At 40.8% G+C, this 18,647-nt stretch overlaps 1 protein-coding gene across 5 annotated transcripts in view; it reads left to right on the top strand.

The window, feature by feature from the left end:
• Positions 1-9,192: 9,192 nt before the first annotated feature.
• Positions 9,193-18,647, top strand: part of INO80D (INO80 complex subunit D) — a 45,450-nt gene continuing 35,995 nt past the window's right edge. For 2 of the 5 annotated variants that reach the window (XR_014853443.1, XM_085066236.1), the window contains exons 1-2: positions 10,325-10,680; positions 18,458-18,552. The gene's annotated coding sequence lies outside the window, so the exon portion shown is untranslated. Of the gene's footprint in view, positions 9,330-9,916; positions 10,082-10,324; positions 10,681-18,457; positions 18,553-18,647 lie in introns of those variants that run through there. The other 3 variants (XM_085066233.1, XM_085066234.1, XM_085066235.1) reach the window with 3 other exon arrangements.

An 18,647-nucleotide genomic window follows, 5' to 3' on the forward strand; every position in this document is an offset into this window, starting at 1 on the left:
TTCATGTAGCTCATGCTTTTTCCATGGCAAGAAATCAGTAAGCAACTCAGACTCAGCAAATCTTGATTATCTAGGAAGGAATTTACATGGCAAAAATACTAGATTATAACTTTTGTCCAAAGTATCCAGGTATCTTAATTTTAAGCCCAGGTCAAAACGTGAGCATGCTATTTTTGTAATGCACTTTTAAAGCAAGTTGTCCCTCATACATGGTTTTATGCCAATGTTCAGACCTATCACTGCTCTGGATATTTGTATGTTTCTTCATTCAGTTTCAGTTGAGACTACTGTTGGAGGAAATACAAATAATTTTGATGCTGTGGAAAAAAAAAGCAGTCTTCACACAGCTTCCTCATACTGAATTGCTTTAAAAATTAGCAAAAAGACAAAAGGCCTTTATACCAGTTCAAATACGAAAAAAAATCTCAGAATAGTTTCTCTGTGCACTGATCTTTTTATAGTAAAGTGGGGGAAGGGGTTGTGTGGTATTTTTTGGTTGAGTGGTTGGGGTTCTTTTATGCTTTAGGATAACATCAGTGACTCTCTCCTCTCTATGGTGCTGGTTATTGTAAATTTGGAAGAAGGATAACTTCAACTGGCTACTAAGGTTCAGTGTAATTCTTCCAGGAATCTTGAAAATGGGAACAGTACCATAAAGCCATCACTTCCAACTTTATTATTTAAAAAAAAAAGTTAATTTCGCATGAGGAAAAGCTACACTTCTCAGTGTAGAATAATACTGAGTGCAGGGGAGTGCTGCTGTAGAAGTCTTAGTTTTATAAAATTCCTTTTTTGTTCCATGTTTAGGATTTTTCAGTAAGAAGTAACTTTTAAAAAAATTGTTTTCTTTCTGCCGAGGAAGAAAACTCTTCCTGGTTATCCTGGTATATCACAGTGTCCTTACACAAGTCTTAAATGCTGGATGTTGTTTCTCAGCCTGCCATCTCCAGTTACCAACAGAGACAGGGTCAGTTCTCTTGGTGGTACAAAAAAAGGCAACTGTACACTTCTTACTACTCCAAGTCTTTCAGTTAGTACATAAAGTATATTCTTGTTTCTACTCAAAAACTGTCCAGCCTTTACTGTGAAAGGCAAGAGGATAAGAAGTACATGGGGTGCTGTCTGTCCTCTTCCTACCCTATTTCCTACCTAACTAGTCACCAAGTACAGAATTTTTCAGCCAAACTTGGTAATAGCAAAGAGGCTCTCTATAAATGTGACTGTTGGAAACTAGACAGTAAAGAGAAATCTAAACTAGCGTTCTTACCCACTGAGTTTAGAGTGTAAACCTTCCCTTATCTCTTCTGTTTGCTCTGGTGGCTGGACAGTCGGTGCACAGGTGGACTTTTACCCTGCTAGTGACAAAAGGATAACAGGGATCTGCAAAGGCAGGGAAGTGACATAGGCTGGGCAAAATATTGGAACAAAAATTACAGAAACAGGGTTATTCATGCAACTTACCTCTGTTTATTTAAGAAATAAAAGTTTACAGTTAGTGCTACTACTTGCTGGTCCTGAAGCTGCAACCTGAGATTAGAGAATTATGAAGTGGCAATGAAGAGCTGGGATGGTGGGACATAAACCTGCTCTGAATATTGTTCTTGATGGATAAGGTAAGGGCTGATTAGCCAGGTGATAACGCTGCCTGAGCCGTCAGTGTGCGGATGCAGCTCACTCGGCATGCAAGGCTGGTGGGTGCCTTTAGCCCGACTCTGCTGGGGTGGGCAGGGGCTTTGTTCCACTTCGTTCTGGAGCTGAGCCCAGCCCCGGCGGAGATGCAAGAACCCGAGAGCAGCGCTGGTTCCACCTGGTGGCCAACTGGCAGAACTTCTCACCGGGTGCACCGCCAGTCACTTGAGGTGCAGTAACCTTCATCTCGCTTGCTCCTGTGCGCTCCTGCCTGTACAGCCTGCCAAGCAACAGGACTGTGTCTGGGCAGAGATGGATGGGGTTAGTCATTAAGTATCCTCCTCTGAACACAGTCCTGTGTAAATACAGCTCGTGTGTGCAAACTATTAACCCCGAACATAGATAAAATCTTGCCCTTTTGTAGTCTTGTCTTCAGCAGGTGGTTGTGGGGAGTAGAGAAGGCAAAGGGTGTGTTAATTCAAGGTAAAACCATACAAAGCAGTTATACTTTCAAGCAAGTTTAGGCCAGGTGCAGTCAGATTAAAGGGAAACTATAACTGCAGGCAGATTTAAGCATCAAAGCCTAAAGCAGTGATTTCAAACCAAACAAAATTTAAAAAAAGCCCAACCCCTGTTCGATAGCCACCTTACTGAAAGCACCAGCATCCCATGCATGCATCCCCATAGTTCCAAAGGGAGAGTGCTTAAAACCCTGGGCAGTGTAACGAGCTGCTTCACTAAGAGCAAACCTAACAGAGTTCAAGTCAAACAGGTATGTCCTCAGCAAGACTCTGAAATGTCCAACAAAATTAGCCCATTCATAAAAATAGTTGTAACTGACTTTAAATGTATTTTGAAGCATAGCTCAAGGCAGAAAACAAAGTGTCTGTAGCATTTCCCCAGGAAGTTAAAGATTTGGGATCAGCACCTCTTCTGAGGCTGGTAAGATTCTTGCAAGACTGTCTGCTATATGCTGGATTGGGGGATGTGCTGTATTTTAATATTGAAACCAACAGAAAAGCAGCTCAGGGTCATAGCTCTAAAGGAAAAGCAGAGTGGCAGACTGGCATCAGCCTTAATCCAAAGGGAAAATATAACTTCATCCCTGTTCTCACACCCCTGCTCCTCATAAAATACTCCAAAGTAAGTCAAAACATCCTCTCCCTCTCCCAAAGCAAGACAGTCTCCTAATAATGATTTATTGTGTTGTCCTTTGAATATGCAATTAGATGAAATCACCTTTAGTGATGAAGGGCTGCAAGGTGCTACAAAGCAAACAGAGAGAAGAGGACTTCATAGTGACTACCAACATGCAAAAAAAGTAGTAAGTAAATGGGGAATTCTGGAGAGCAGCTAAAGGCTAAGGATGTCACTGACAACTGCAGTAAGCTTTTTATAAGGAGTGCAAGAACCCCCCAAAATATTAAAATGCGTAATTTCTCTCAGAATTACATGAGAAATTGCACTGCTCAAGATGGAACTTTTAAATTCCTGTTTAAAAACAACAAAAAAACCAAAGCCAAACAAAACACACAATTATTAATTTATTAATAGATGTTTTAATAATAATGATGATGAAATGCCAAATGGGCACAAGTACCTTTGCAAACAAAACACTTAAGTTTACAGAGTCACAAGGAAAACTTTGTTCAGAAATGAACAGCAAATCCTTCACTGTGTGTGTGGGCTTATGCAAGTCATGGTCCTTTCTGTTGTGTAAGGTTTTATCCAAAAGAAAATTTACAGTAACACATATTAGTTGATGGAATGATGTCACCAAAGTGTCCCAAAGTACCCACGTTACTCCAACTCTCCATAGCTCAACACCACAGAAAAATAGCACAGGGAGAACCTTGTGATTCAAACAAAATGAGTGATTCCATAATCAGCAAAACTTGCTATGCTAAACACTGTTAATAATTATTATGTTTTCTTACAGCTACATGTAAGCATCTATTCACAGTGCCTAATGCTGAGAAACCTACAGAAATTTGGAGGCAGAAGAGACAGTAGAGACATCTCCTCACTCAGCTAATACTGAGTTTTGAATGTACTTAACTAATATTTCAAAGAAATAGTTTTATTTCTTCTTGTCACCTTCTGTACACCTGTGTTTATGTTTGACATGGCTCAGAGATAAGAACCACCTATCAAAAAGAAACACACTAAGAGCAAGAAGCTTCATTTGTAACAACTTTCAAAATCCACTGGAATCCCATGACCTTAGACACTAATTAAGCTTTATGCTTTGATGTTAGCTCAGCTTTTACTATTTTTGAAAAGTCCTGTCCTACATGTTTCTTATTTCTCAAGTATCTATCACATGATATTTGTTGGAAGCTACTTTCAGAAGACTTAAGACTGTTGATTTGGTCCACAGTGGGAATTCTCATCTTTCCAACTTGAAGTGGTGACCAAGACCCTCTGCAACCCAAATGTAGGTGAGTAACTGGACTAAGAGCAGAGAGGAGGACTGGTGATAAACTGTGGAGCTTCTTAACCACTACAATTACAGTTAATGAAATATCAATAGACAGAAGCAGACAGTAAAAATATAATAGTATAATTTGAATTAACAGAGGGCTTCCCAGCAAAATGGAATGGTCTTAGAGCATTCTGCTGGGACAGCTTATTCCATTCATTTGTCCTCAGTTTAAAGAGGTCTCCACAGATGCCTACTGTACTCTGGACAACCTTCCCACAATTAACAGTCTTACTCTTTGGTCTTTGCTGAGCTTTAGGAAGATGATACCATTTATTTAATGCAGATTAAAATACACATTGATAATGAAGAACAGATTAGTGAAGTCTTAGTTAATTACTATTTTCAGTACAGTTCACTATCAATTAATTATATTATCATGTAATAGCTAGCATACATCTGCTCCCAATTGGTTAAATACTTCTGCAGCTATACTCCTACTGAAACCCACAGCAAAATTCCCACTGCTCAAAAAAGCTTTAATGAAGCCCCTAAGACACAGGAAAACAAGGATAGCCACCTGTACTTCGTATTGCTTTGCTAGCATTTAGGACTTTAAAGTACATATGGCTTTTCCTATACTTTCAGCTGTGCTATCTGCCACACAGGAGTGCACTGAAGCATGGGTCAGAAGGAGTTCAGCAACTGAATTAAGAAGCTCAATTTATGCCATAACTTAGGTATACTTCCTTGACAAAAATCCTCAGGCCGTAGATAGGGTTTCTAACATAAGGACTCTGCTGTTTGAAAAACTGGCAAAAAGCATGCTGGTTATCAAATACGTACAACTGCAGCAGACAGAGTAACTGAAACCCAGATATACAAGAGACAATCATTGCTATAAAATGTCCACGTTAAAGAATTATTGAAAAATAAGAATAAGCATTTTTCCATAATACTAATATGCTGGGATTGAACGGTTATCTTTACCTCAGAACTTGCCACAATTAAATAAACTCATACCACATAACACCTGCTCAAGACATTGCTTAGAAGAATGTATCATAACATTGGGTTTTATTTAATTTCTCACCCTTTTCAGTCTTTAAACTCCTAAAGACAAGAACTTCTACACAAATGTGGCTCTCCGCATATAAAAATCTCAAACATCTATACACTTCTTCTTCTTCCCCTTCACAACATTCACCTGCATTTTAAAGAAAGTGACAATTCCTTTCACAAGCATTCGAAGACACTGAAACTGTTCCCTCAGTATGTGTCTTTCAAGAAATAATACCAAGATGCCGACAGTATAACACTATTTGTGGAGAACCTGAAACTCCTCATCACATGCACAGAGTCTAAGTCATGCTCCAGAAATTCTTGAGGTCTGTATTCGGGGTGCGTACGACCTTGCAAGAGAGTCAAGGTTCATTTCTTGATGCAGCCTCCTCCAGTAACTGGTGTACAACCTAAAGCACCTATTTCATTGCTTTTATTAGACTCACAAAGCTCATTCTCTGTGTCACTGCCCTCTGTCTCACTACTAATACAAGTGAGACACATCAGCACAGAATGCCTCATTAGCCAGAAACCTGTGATTTACAGAACATTAATGTTCTCTGACCACTCTCTGCTCAAGTGTACAATAAGTTTACTGGATGGAGCGGTGGGTCCAGGGATGAGGCCGATTTAAAGGAAGGGAGACAGAGCTATTCTGTAGTGAAGAAATGGACATTCCAGAATACAATTCTGAATGGTGTACAAGAGACCTTTCATGCTTTGGGTTTATATGCTGTCCTTGTACAGAAGTTTCAGAGTCCAATTTGTTCTCCAGTGTAATTTCAGAGCACTGCTCTACCCATCAAAATAATGTATGTCCCAGTTTAGGAGTCTTGTCTGTAAAGATGAACAAATCCTTTTTTTTTAAAATCTTTTCATTCTACATTACTAAAGCTAGCAGATTGCTTCTTTAGGTTGCTACCATTAAACATTTTATTTTCAGTAAAACAATTAAAATAATACTTGCATCTTTTAGTAAGCTAGTGAAAAGCAAATTCCTCTCAGGTAAATAAAGGTTTGTTAAATAAATTTCTCTATCTATAAAGTACAAATTTTAATTTCTCTGTTGATGATTATACAATAGTCCACGTAACTAAGGTCTGGCAAATTTTTCATCTTTACTTTCTTCTCCTTAAAAAGACTGATTTTTTTTGGTTTTTTTTTTTTTGGGTACAAGGTACTACAAGTATCCCATTTCAAGTTTTCCTATTCCAAACTAGATTCAAAATGTTTCTTCTCTTGCTTGGCATTAAGCTTCTGGCTTCACAATTAACACAAATGAAATATATCTCAGGATGTCATCAAAATGTGTAATGCTACTATGATGCATGTTTAAATTTAGACATGCAAGTAATCTGATTAAAGTCACTATCTGCAAATCAAACACATAAGCCAAAGAAACGGTTTAATATTGTTTCTGTGCTCAGGTTCTCAAGTGCATTCATAGCCATTTCTCTAAAATGTTGTATCACCTGCATCCTATTAAAAAATACAATTCCAAGATACTAAGTGTGCTGTACAGATATTCTCAAGAGTGCCACAGAAAGATGCAGCATAGATTAGTTGTTCATGGTGTGCCTTTCTTCCTAAAATACAAAAAACATCTTACTAGCCCAATGAAGAGAACTTGAACTGTAGTTGAATTATACTGAACTACAGTTGAAAGTAGTAATTCTCTTGTTTAACACAACGGTAGATACAAGAAATCACTTTGTGCAGAAACTTGAATTTGGTACTCTAGCAAAATCCTACTGACTTGGTAAGAGTTTTCTGCAAGGAATTACAGAGTGATCCTTCAAACACTTCTGAATAATCAGACCTGCAAGCTCTTGCAAAACTGGGGTCTGAGAATTTGGCCCTTTATCTGTTTAGAATAAAAGGAAATACTCGTTTATGCTGCATTTATTGAATTCTTAAATTGACTGAAATAATTTATTTGCAATATTTCAAAGGGTTTACGGCTTTTCAATCATCCCATACCTGACCAACATTTGTAATCCCTGTCATTCTTGTAATTAATTTTAGGTATAGGATATAAAAGTAGGTTTTATTGAAATAGCTTACAAAAGAATCATCATACTTCATGTTCCAAAGCATACAATAATGACTGGCAAAATTATGAAGGACCTAATTATCGCATTACTTCTATACAAAATATTTTGAAATACAATATAGGAGCACCATATTTGGGGTTTTTTTTTTGTGTTTTCTAACATCTTCAGAATGATCCATTTAACAGATTAATAATTGTATACAGAAGAACACCTCCCGTGCAATAACTCCATAGAACGCAACACTCTGGATTATTAAAATGTGCTAGGGTAGACTAACCGTAATCTAAAAAAATTCTACTGAACAAAAAATAGTTTGATACAAAGACCAGCTGACTTTTGATTATACTTTAATTAAAAATTATTTATCTAAATGAAAAACCCACTGTGAACACACAAACTACGGTCACCATGCAGGCTGGACAAACTCAAAGTATGTTTTGAATAGTGGACATATCTAAATATATATATTTTTTTTAAGACTGCAAGAATTGAACTAAACCAACATATTTCAGATTTGGCAGAGGATAATATACTACATAATTCAGTACCATCATCCATATTACCTTAGTCTGACTGCAGTTCAATTAGTCTATACCACCTGAATAATTTTTACAATGGAAAAAACTTAATGTATAGCTCATTAGTCTCCTAATTATTTCCTCCTCCTTCGGGACAAATAAAAAGGCATCTTTGCAGTTCATCTCTGAATAGGGCTGTGCATAATACTACTTCAAGAAACATTATCACAGGTCTGCTGAATAGAGATCAGAGTCTTCACCTATAGATATACCATAGCACCTTACATTGTTTTGACAGCACTTAACATATTTTTTACAATCTAACAAAAATATCTGCAACACAGAAAAGCACTATTAATATATATTACAAGACACTGTCATATAAATTTATAGCACTTCTCAACTCTGTAAGTCAGGAATAATAGTCTTAAATATCAAAACCAAAGTCCCCAAATCAAAACAGTAACTTAAAAAGAACCAAAACAGATTTTTAGAAGGCTGCAACGCGCTTTGAAAACATTAAAACCAAAACTCAACTATTGCCCCCAAATTTCTTGCTATGAGTTCTGTTTTTTCGCATCCCATACTGAAGGGTAGACAATGCTAAATTTATGACAGCACAATTTCTCAGATACCTATCACGGGTTCCTCTCAATTGCATTAAATCCCCCACAGTTTCTCTACATAGCCTACTCTAGAAAGAAATAAAAAAGTAAAAATAAAACATAATAATAAAGAAAAAGGGTTTTTTCCTACCTGTACACCCAATTTTATTTACAATGCCTTGAGAGAGAGAAAGACGTTATGGTACAGTTACACCAAACTATCCGACATCAATCTCAGCTGTTTACTAATATTACAAGTACCAAAAAAAAAAAAAAAGAAAAAAGTTACAGGAACTTTCACAATTACACACTAATTTATAAAATCATCACACAATGACCAAAAAGTTATCAACTTTATAAATACAGAAAAATATACATTGTCTTAAGAACAAAAAAGTTACTAAAATTATATATTTTACCGTACCTCCTTTAATTTTTTTTCCAGAGAGTTGATCTTTACAGGTTATTAAAATTTTTTTTTCTTCAGCCACAAGCCTTTGTATTTTATTTTTATTTAAAATAAAAAGTCACAAAATGATAAAATATTTTCTTTTGGCCATTGGGCTCCCTCCTCCAAACTGACACTTTATAAAAACCTTCTGTACTTTTTTTCCCCCTCCCTCTCTCCCTCTCTACTACCTCCAAGATGGTAGGAAAGTTGTTGTTTTGGAGGGCAGAGGAGCCGCTCTCTGATGTTATGTCCTCTCGGTGCCTGTAGTGGTGCTATAGGAGGCTGCTGGCTCTCTTCTTGAGCAGCCCCAGCAGCCCTGCCTTCTTTGCTGGAGAATATATTCAGGGATTCCCCTTAATAATCACCTACCCTCTGAGCACTTTGTAGTTTTAAAATAATAAAGAGCCCCCAAAGCTTCCTCCCCACAAAAAGCAGGATCTTCTCAGAGACAGGGGGGCAGCAGCTCCTCAGCACAGAGCCCGAGCACATTCCCAGTCCCTCTGCTGGGGAGGAAACTCTGATCTGTCAGCCCAACAGAGGGAAAGGGGGGAGAGGAGAGAGAGGAGGGAAAAAAAAGCAGCTGGAAAGGTAAGCCAGGCCCGGCCTGCATCCCCGGGCTCGCGTAGCGCGGCAGGCGGTGCGGAGGGTGCAGGGCGGGTGGGGAGGCGGGCTACGCGAGGCCGGGGATCGGCCGCGGCGGCGTAGGCCGCGGCAGGGGGTGCGGGGAACCAGGGCGGTTTTGAAGCTTTCGGGCGCCGGGAGGAGAGCCGGAGGGGGGTGAGACGGCCGCCGGGGCCCAGCGGGAGGGTCGGGGCGCGGCGCCTTTGCCCGGGAGGTGAAGGGCGGCGGGGGAGAACGGGGGCGGGGGGGCGCTAGGCCTCGGCGCCGCGCGGCCCGGCCGCTCCGCTCCCCGCCCCGCCGGGCCCCCCGCGCCGGGCCCCGGGCCCAGAGCGGGCCGAGCCCCGCCGCCGCTGGGGCCGGGCGCCCGGGGGGAGGCTGTGGGGGCACCGCGGCCGGGGCCGCTCCCCCCCTCCGAGCCCCCCGCGCCCCCCGCGCGGGGCGAGGGGGCCGCGGGACGGGGGGACGGGGGCGGCATTAATTTGCCGAAATTACTTTTAATGAGCGGCGGCGGGGTGGGGGGTCGCCCCCTCCCCCAGCCCGGTGCGGGGCCGCCGCGGCGGAGGCGGTGCCGGTCCCGCGGGGCTGCGCCGGCCGCGGCCTGGAAAGTTTCGCGGCGTTTTTGGGGTGCTTTCCCCCCCGCCGCCGCCGCTGCTCACCCCCTGCCTGCGGCCGCGGGGCCGGTGCCGGCGGGGCGGGGGCAGCTCGGAATGCGGCCGCAGGTTCCCCCCGCCCGTCCCGTACCCCCTTTTCCCCCCGGCGGTGACCCCCTTCGGCCGGGCTGGCGGCGGCTGGATTCGCCGCAAAACTTTTTGGGAGGGAGCGGGGGCTGGTTTTGGGGTGCGGGGAAGCCCTCGGCGTGCCCCCCCGCCCCTGAGCTGCCGGCACGTGGGCCCGGCCGGCCCGGAGCAGGGACCGAGGGGCAGGGGCGAGGGGCTGCCCTGGCCGCACCTTGGTGCTCCGGCACACGCCGGGCCGCTGGCCGCCTGAGCCTGCCGCGGCCGGGCTGGGGCTCCTCAGCCACCCCACTGTCCCGGGACCCGTCAGTGGGACAGGGGCAGCAGCCCTCTGGCTGCTCAGCCGGGGAGGAGATAGCCCGAGTAGCCCCTGCACAGAAGGGCTGTGTCTGGCCCTCATGTCCCCCCTGGGCACCCTGACTGTCCCTGTGCGCTGGGGTCCCGCTGGGCTGGGGGGTCTCCGTGCGGTGCCGCTGCCCCCCGGGACTGAAAATGAAAGGAACCTTTTTTTCAGGGAAAAGAACGTCTGGTAGTTGTGAAGTGAGTGCACTGGAAGACCCACCAACGCGCTTCACCCCGCACAGGTGAAATAGCTCCGGTTTCTAATGCGAGAGGTGGCGCGTTTTGGTCAAATACTCCTTAATGTGTCTTTTAGGTCAAAATAGTAATGGCTTTGTGCGAGTAACCTCAAATGAATTTTGGCAGTGACAGTAACGCTCACCTTAAAGCCTTATATTGTACCATCTGATTAAAACAAAGTTAGTTAGTTCTAACTTTGTTACTCAACAACATGCAGTGAAGGTTTATTTTAAGGCCTTTCAGTTTTTGAGGATAGGGACACTTAAAAGTGACAAAATTAGGGCAGTGCACCGTTTCCCTGCAGACAGGTGCCCTCCCCTGTGGGCTCACCTGCACTGGCAGTGTTTCGTGCTAAGGCCATACTCCCCAGGTATGATGGCTGAACCACAGCACTCCTGTTCTGTATGAAGCTGGCACAACCTGGTGACGTTCAGCCTTTTGCCTGAGCTGTTTGTAATATATACAACGATCACACAAGTCTTATTAATTGTGAAGTTAAATTAATATACAGAAAGCAACCCGAAATCTACATACTGGAGGTTATTTGGATGTTCAGAATTTTTGTGATGGGTGAATGAATTTGTATGTGGGGCCTGGTTTTACAGAGCTGCATATACCGTGCTCTTGCGGTATGGGAAATCATCAGGAGGCACAAATTTATTGTAAGACCACACGGAAACTCCAATAGCTTATACGTGCTGAAAGGTTCCTCTGTGAGGAGCTCTATTGGTTAATTTATTGAATATTCCTACTGAAGCAAGAATGATATTGTGTTGTGTGAATATAAGCTTATTTGTCTTCGTAGTATTGGGACTAAAAATAAGTCAAAGGTATTTTATTTAACCTCATATGGAAGGGCAGGTTATCTGCTATTTGAATAAATAAAAGGCTTGGACTTTCTTTTCCTCCAAGTACAGATGTAAGGTGTGTTGTGGTATGTTTAATCTCTATCTCAGGATCATGCTTTTGGTATTTTGAGATAATGTTTTTAAAGTATATTTCTGACATGTTGCAATGGCCTAAAGGTTCCATTTGTTGCTGTATCTGAAGGCCACCTCTTGCAGCCCTGCTCATCCTGGCAAAACCCAGGCCTGTTTATAACTACATTGAAATAAGCATGCCTGAGAATCTCCCTGTGAGGATGTGATTGCAGGAATGGGGCCTGGGGCCTTCTGCTCAAATAGAGAAATCCTTGTTCAAAGGACTTTCAAGATACAGAGCCCATCTTGAGCCTTAGGTCAGGAATAGCCATGTTTAGGAAATCACTTTTTTGGAAATCTTTAGGACTGTACTCTTGGCAATAGTTATGACTCTTCCTACCTAAGATCTTTTTGCTTTAGAAATCCTCTGAAGTTTCTAAAATTCTTAAGAGTCTTAAATGTTTGTTGTTTTGTAGGCTTTGGGGTATCTTTCTCAGGTTTTTTCTAAGGTGCTGTGAGGTAGAGATGAGTGAATCAGCTGAAATGAAAATTCCTGCTTAAGTTCATTTGGTGTAGGAATGAACTCAGAACCTGTTCAGTTTGTGAACAAAAAGAGTTTTATTTTCCCTCCTCATGTTTTCTGCTCTTGATTGTAACTAGTTACAAGTCTATGAGTTTTCTAGCTGTTACTACTGTAAGAAATGATGCTTAAATTTTATTCTGTATTTATTGTGTTATATTCTAAAACATAATCTGTTTTACCAGTGTTGCCTAAAATATTCTGCTGCTTTTCTGTTAATATATTGGACATCCTTATGTGATGTAAACTGCCGTTTTCCAGAGCTGAAGTAATAAGCTTTCTAAAAAGGCAGAATGAGGGCAATGCTACTTCTTTCTTCCTAGGTAGACCTTAACATGTGAAAAAAACTAGTCCAAAATATGATTCCAGCTGGTAACTAAAAATATCTTGTAAGGTCTTAACATGTTGAATGGCTTGATCTGTCAGGGCACTTGCATGTGTGTTGCAGTACCTGCACTTCAGAGGCCTTCTTGAGTAAGGATTATACTCTAGTTTGTAAAAGTGTTCTGTACAGGAACTCTCGTAGTTGACTTTGGTTGCTTCCCGGTGTTCTCGGTCTCATTTGGAAGGCTTTTACTGACAAAAAGACTCTTATTTCCACAATTACAGCAGTCTTGGTTTGGTAGCTGGGTGTAGTAGAGAACTGAGCTGTTAAAAGATCAGAGCTAAGCCAAACTTATGGTTAAATCACAGAATAAGGACAGAAGTTAAAACTTTGTGGTGTTGATGTTGATCACAATTAGATGTGGTGCAGCTTCTCTTGATAGAACAAGACATTTTCAAGAGAGGTATTAGTTGCTATGAAATAGAAAAAATGATTTTTGCTTTCTTCTTAGAAGTGTACTTTTTACTGATACTGATAGAAAAGTTTTGCCATAAGGTAGCAAACTTTAGCAAACTTTTTGTCATGAATTTTATGGTTTCTGTTCATCTTGGACTGGATGAAATTCCATGTTGCCAAACACCTTGCACTCTGTGTGTTTGCTTAGTTTCAGGAAAGGGGTCTGACAGTGGCAGGTACTTGTTCTTTCTTGGTCAAGAGGAATTGAGAGAACTGCTATTTATGTTATTTGTGTTTGTGGAAAAGCTGAGATTCTATTAGATCCATGTCCCACTTCTGGCCCCAAGCTGATGGTTTTGGAAACATGTGGAGATAATTTGTACCTTGTCTGTGAGATGTCATGAACACACCAAGCAATTTAACATGAAATTTGGGCTAGTATTAGCAAATGCAAAACAACACAGTAAAGATCTTTTAGTCGTGGGTTTTGTTTGGATGCAGTGTGTGAGGCTCTGAGCTCAGTCCTCTTAATTATACATCTTTTAACCACCAGCATATAATTGCCTTGCAATTTACAATGCATTTGGGGATTCCATTGCCTAAAAGGGTCTTACGTACATTGAATGTCAAGTTCTGAGCATATGTTTAAGAATGTATCATCCCACATGATTTAAAATACTCTAATGTTTTCAGCACAGCATTTGCTCAAAATTACCTATCTGAGTCTTGAGACTATAGTGCTTTCTGTTAGTGAGTAAGCCATTAACTTCCCTGTAGACTACAGAAAATGTCAGGTACTGGATTTCTGTATGACATGATGCTGGTACCTGGGTATGGTTATAGTAAAGATTGTCCTCCAAATTTTGCTGCTACACTGTTTTCCAGCCTCTCTGAAGGACTGTTTACTCTTTTGGAAGAGGGTATGTGGAGTGCAGAGCTACAGCTTGGTTGTCTTGGAGCTGATGTGCACTGCAAGGGAGCTGATTGTGTACTAAAAAGCCAATACTAAAAGCAGTTGGGAGCTGGTTTCTTCCAGAGGGTGGTAGTAGGTATTGGCAGTTGTACCAGTGAGTATCTGTGTGTATTAAAATCTTTAATTTCTCTTTTTGCAATCATTGTGCAAACCACCTTCAGTTGTCTTATAGACTACCAGTGGCTGCACTTAGCAGGACAAATAGCTCTGCTCTTAAATGCTGATGTCTCAGAATGTGGCTTTGCTCTGTGTCCTGCCTGTCCTTGCTATAAAGCCTTGCTGGGGTGCTAAGTTTGTTACTCTTCTTCACATGTCCAGATAGGACTTTGGTCAGAGGGAGAAGATTTTTTTCCAGTCAGCTGCTCAAGAATAAAAAATGGAACAAAGGGAGAAATTAATGAGTTATAAAGTTACAAATATTAGTGGTAACCTCCTAAGATCCTGAAGAATACCCTGGTGGGTCAGATCAGTTTGGATCCAACCAAATGTGCTGTCTTGGGCAGTAGGAATAAGTGATGTTATTTAGGAAGAGCATGAAAGCCCAGCCACTTTTTCTGTGCTTCCTTTGCTTACTCCTCCACCATCCATATTTGTTAAATTGGTCATGCTGGTGGGTGCAACACTTACATCTCCATTGTCTATGAACTTCTCTGTTGCCTTTTTGAACCTGATGATACTGTCTGCTTCCATAGTCTCATGTGACAGCAAGTTTCAGCAGTTCACTACCTGAGAGTAGTAAAAATGAAGGAGTACTTCTTTAATATGTTTTGAGTCAATCTCTTACTGACTTCACCAGGGACCCCTAGTTCTAATATTGTGTGATATGGTGTATGACTGCTCTGTATTCACCTTATTCCCTACCATGATTTTTTAAACCTCAGTCATGCATTACATCATTTGGCAAGGGCACACATTTTTGGATTCCCTTCTGTTCTTTGCCCGGTTGCTTCTGAGTAGCTCAAGATCTTTTATTTAGAATCAGTTGTTTAAGGAAATCTAGGTTCCTCAAGAAGCAACTTCTGGTTTCTCATTCACGGGTTGTGGCTAAAGTTAGTTTGAGCACATGCAGGCATAATTTTTTTTTCTGTTGAACCTTCCTACATCTTCCATGTGGAATATAAATGCAAAATCCAAAACAGCTTCCAGAAAGTTTTGTATTGTGATATTTTTATAGTGAAGTACAGTTGCTTAAGCATTTGCGTTTTCCAGGGGAAGTCCATGTTTCCGTCATCTCTTACTGAATACTGTGGGACAAAAATAATTTCTCCCCCACCCACTATTTAGCTAAGTGTAGTTTCAGTTCTCAGTTAAGTGACATATGCCTATTCCATGCTTGTGCTACTTTTTATGTAGTGGCGAAGAGCTCTGTTAAGAACTCCAGTAAATTGTTAAAAATAAAACACTGCATCAGATGAAATCAGAATTAATAGATTTAAGTGTCTTTGTTATTTTTATATATTTATATATATATACACACATACACACTCTTATATGGTATGCTATGGAAGTAAAAAGAAAAAGCTCTTTTTAGATTAAGTACAACTTCAGTCTCTGATGCTGCCAGTGTATCCACATAGTGACATGTCTTTTGGGGAGCCTGTTTAAGAATCTACCAATAAAGATATAATTGCAAGTTTGAGAAAGTTGCTGTGTTGTTTTTTTTTAATGTAACAGTGGTTGGCTATTATGTTTAGTAGCTTTCTCGTTCCTTGCTCTGTAGTTGCACTAATTGATTCCTGTCAGGATTTTTAAGATGGTTATATTTGCATGAGCTTCTCTTAGTGTATATATAGACTCAAAAATTCATGTTTATGCTCATTGGTTTCCCTGGGGATTATTGTCAGTATTTTTGTGTGAATGTTTCATATGGCGTTGTACGTGTGCCCTCTATCTTTCAGACAAGTGAGAAGTGGAATACTGTGCCTGCCTTGACACAGTCAAGTTAAATGCAAATATAAGGCTTAATTATGAGTTAAATCCAAAAAGAAGACTGTGGCCACAAGAAAAAAATCTAGGGTTATAGTAGCTGGAAACTGTGGAGCAGTTTCTTTACAGAAGCTTAACGGAGGCACACAAGGTATGCATTTCTCAATGTTTACTTTGGAACCATCCTGAGGAACTCTTTTACTTTGGTCTGTTGCTTGATAACTTTCAGAAAAGAAATATGGCTGGGTTGTACAAAAGAGGAGAAAGTTAGTGATCTGTCAGAAACTCTGCAAAGCATGACAGTAGTAGTTTAAAGAAGGTGATAAATAAACCAGAATAAAAAAGACAGCAACATGTGGGTCACCCCAGCTGCAAGATGCTCTTGGTCTTTAAATGTTACATCCAGTCCAGTATGCCACCAAATACAAGCTTTGATAAACTACTGAGAGAAGCAAGCTCCCCTGCGAAAGGCTTTCTGTCAGTGTTGTGTGTGTGAGATGCAAGTAGTTAAGACTCATTTGATTACTTTTGCTGCCATAGTTATAGAAGAGTCCATCTCTTAAACATATGGGATACAAACGCTGACTACAACTCCTGTATGGGTCATGTTCCCATGGGACTTATGTCTTTTGTTAATGTTGTTGCTGAATAATACTGAAGTGTAGGTCAGTGTCTGCCTGAGCCAAGGTGACTGAAAGAATTTGGTCCTTAACATGCTAAAGAAGAGATTGTTCTCTCTTCCCATTCTGTATTTTTGAAGGGCACAGTCATCAATGAACTTACTTGTTCTTAAGACTGATGTGTTCTGGAAAGTCATACTCCAGTGATTGGTTTCAAATATGTATAGAGTATGTGCTTCTGTGCATTGAGAAAAGTTGGGAAAAGTGATTGGAACTGGACAGGTGTCTGTGCTTATGTTGTGGCTATCTGGTGTAAGCAAAGAGCGAGGCCCCTGCCTCTGGGGGTGCCTGCTTGCGTGTGTGCAGGGAAAGGGAAAATGTGTATCAAGAGGAAATACAAAGTTATCATTATTGTCAAATGATTGTTCAGGTCGCTTGCAGTAGTTACGTTCTGTAGCAGGTGTCTCCATTCAAGTGCTGTGTATGCTGTACATGTGCATGTACAGCTGTTCCAAGAATTCTAAGTGTGTTTTAAAATTTTTATTACTCTTCTGTCCTGCTTCTACAGCTAAATGTATGCTAATGAAGGCCAGATTTATGCCACTTACTCTGTGGGACAGGGTGTTTTGTTTTGCCCTGGTGACTTAAAATTGCTGTTCTAGATCCCCCAGTGCCATAGTGCTTGTCATTTTCTCTTGGTACTTTTTTACAGCAGCAAGTGGAGGCTTGTACCTTTACAAGAGGAAAGTGCATCTTTCCTGCAAAGTCTGTATAGGCTTCCTCCTTGCAATTCTGTTATTGCCATTTTGGGCCTTGGGAACATGTAACTTCATTGAGGTGGTAATCTGTACATTTGTCACATGCCTCTAATTTATTATGTATTTCCTGAATATCACCTCTGTGAACATTCCTTTCCTTGGTGTATAACACATAGAAAACTGAACTGAGTATTGAATGAATACACAGTGTTCAGAAGAGTTCATTCCAGTGCTTCAGGATGACCTTTCTAAATAAAACCTACCTTTTGCAGGTTAAGCCTAATGTATGAGAGTAGCTGCAGAATATACGTATTATCAATTTTATTCGAAACTACTTTGGGATGGTTTGGGGGTTTTGTTTGTTTTTTAGAAAAGATGATTGCCAAAGACTTCCGTAATGTTGGGAACTGAAAAAGTACCTTATGGCTGCATGGATTTGCGTTGTAGGAATCTACTTGAGGGGGAAAACTCCCCAGCCTCTTGCTGAATTCACATTTTGGCCCTCCTGGCATTGATGGGAGTACTGACTCATATTAATGCCTACATTTCCCTAAAATAAGTACAGTGAGGAATATAAATAAATATTTATATTTATTTATAAATACATATTTTTATAAGTTCTGTAAGTTATAATATAAGAAAATAAGTAAAGTGAGACGCTTTGAAGAACCGTGATGACCTCAGGAAGTACTGCATATGAATGCTTACAGAAATTGGAAGCAGCTACAAGATCTGAAGGCTGTTTATCAGGTGTGGTAAAGAGAGCTTTTCTTAAAAAAAGCCAACTTTGTTTCACTGACTGATGAAATAGTTTTGCATAGCAGGGACAGTTGCTGGTGGTTTTGTGAGCAAAGATACTTGAAGCAAACCCTCTGCAATCAAATGGGATAATCATCTTTCAACTTGATTTCCGAAAGCAAATGATCTGATCTGACACTTAACCTTTTTCAGCTTGTAGCTTCTAATCACTTTCTGGTAGATGAGTGAAGTTCTGTTTCAGGTGATTAAAGTGTGGTGGCAGTAGAATTTTCTTTCCTCAGTAATTTCTTTCATGTTTTCCAAAGATATGTGACTACTGATTGATAGCTGTTGTGCTATGGATTTGTTTTATTGGATGCTAGCTGAACCCCAGGCTTGGTGACTACCTGTGCCTGTTTACTTACTGAACACTAGTAATATCTGTTTTATTCTTACTGACATTGACCCTTTTGATATTTTTCTTAGACAATCTGCTTCATCTTGGTTCATCATCATTCCAGGATAGTGGTGTCCTTGGGGTCTCTCTTAACATTGATATGGTACAGAAGATTTAAAATCAGGTATTGTTTTGGGTCCTTCTTTCCTGCCAAAATGAAACACACAACCTAGAACTGAATGCATTTTTTCTTCTCTTTTGTGATTTGTCTCAATATTT

The sequence above is a fragment of the Lichenostomus cassidix genome, chromosome 7 (assembly GCF_008360975.1).
Source record: "Lichenostomus cassidix isolate B80296 chromosome 7, HeHo_3.0, whole genome shotgun sequence".
NCBI lineage: Eukaryota > Metazoa > Chordata > Aves > Passeriformes > Meliphagidae > Lichenostomus > Lichenostomus cassidix.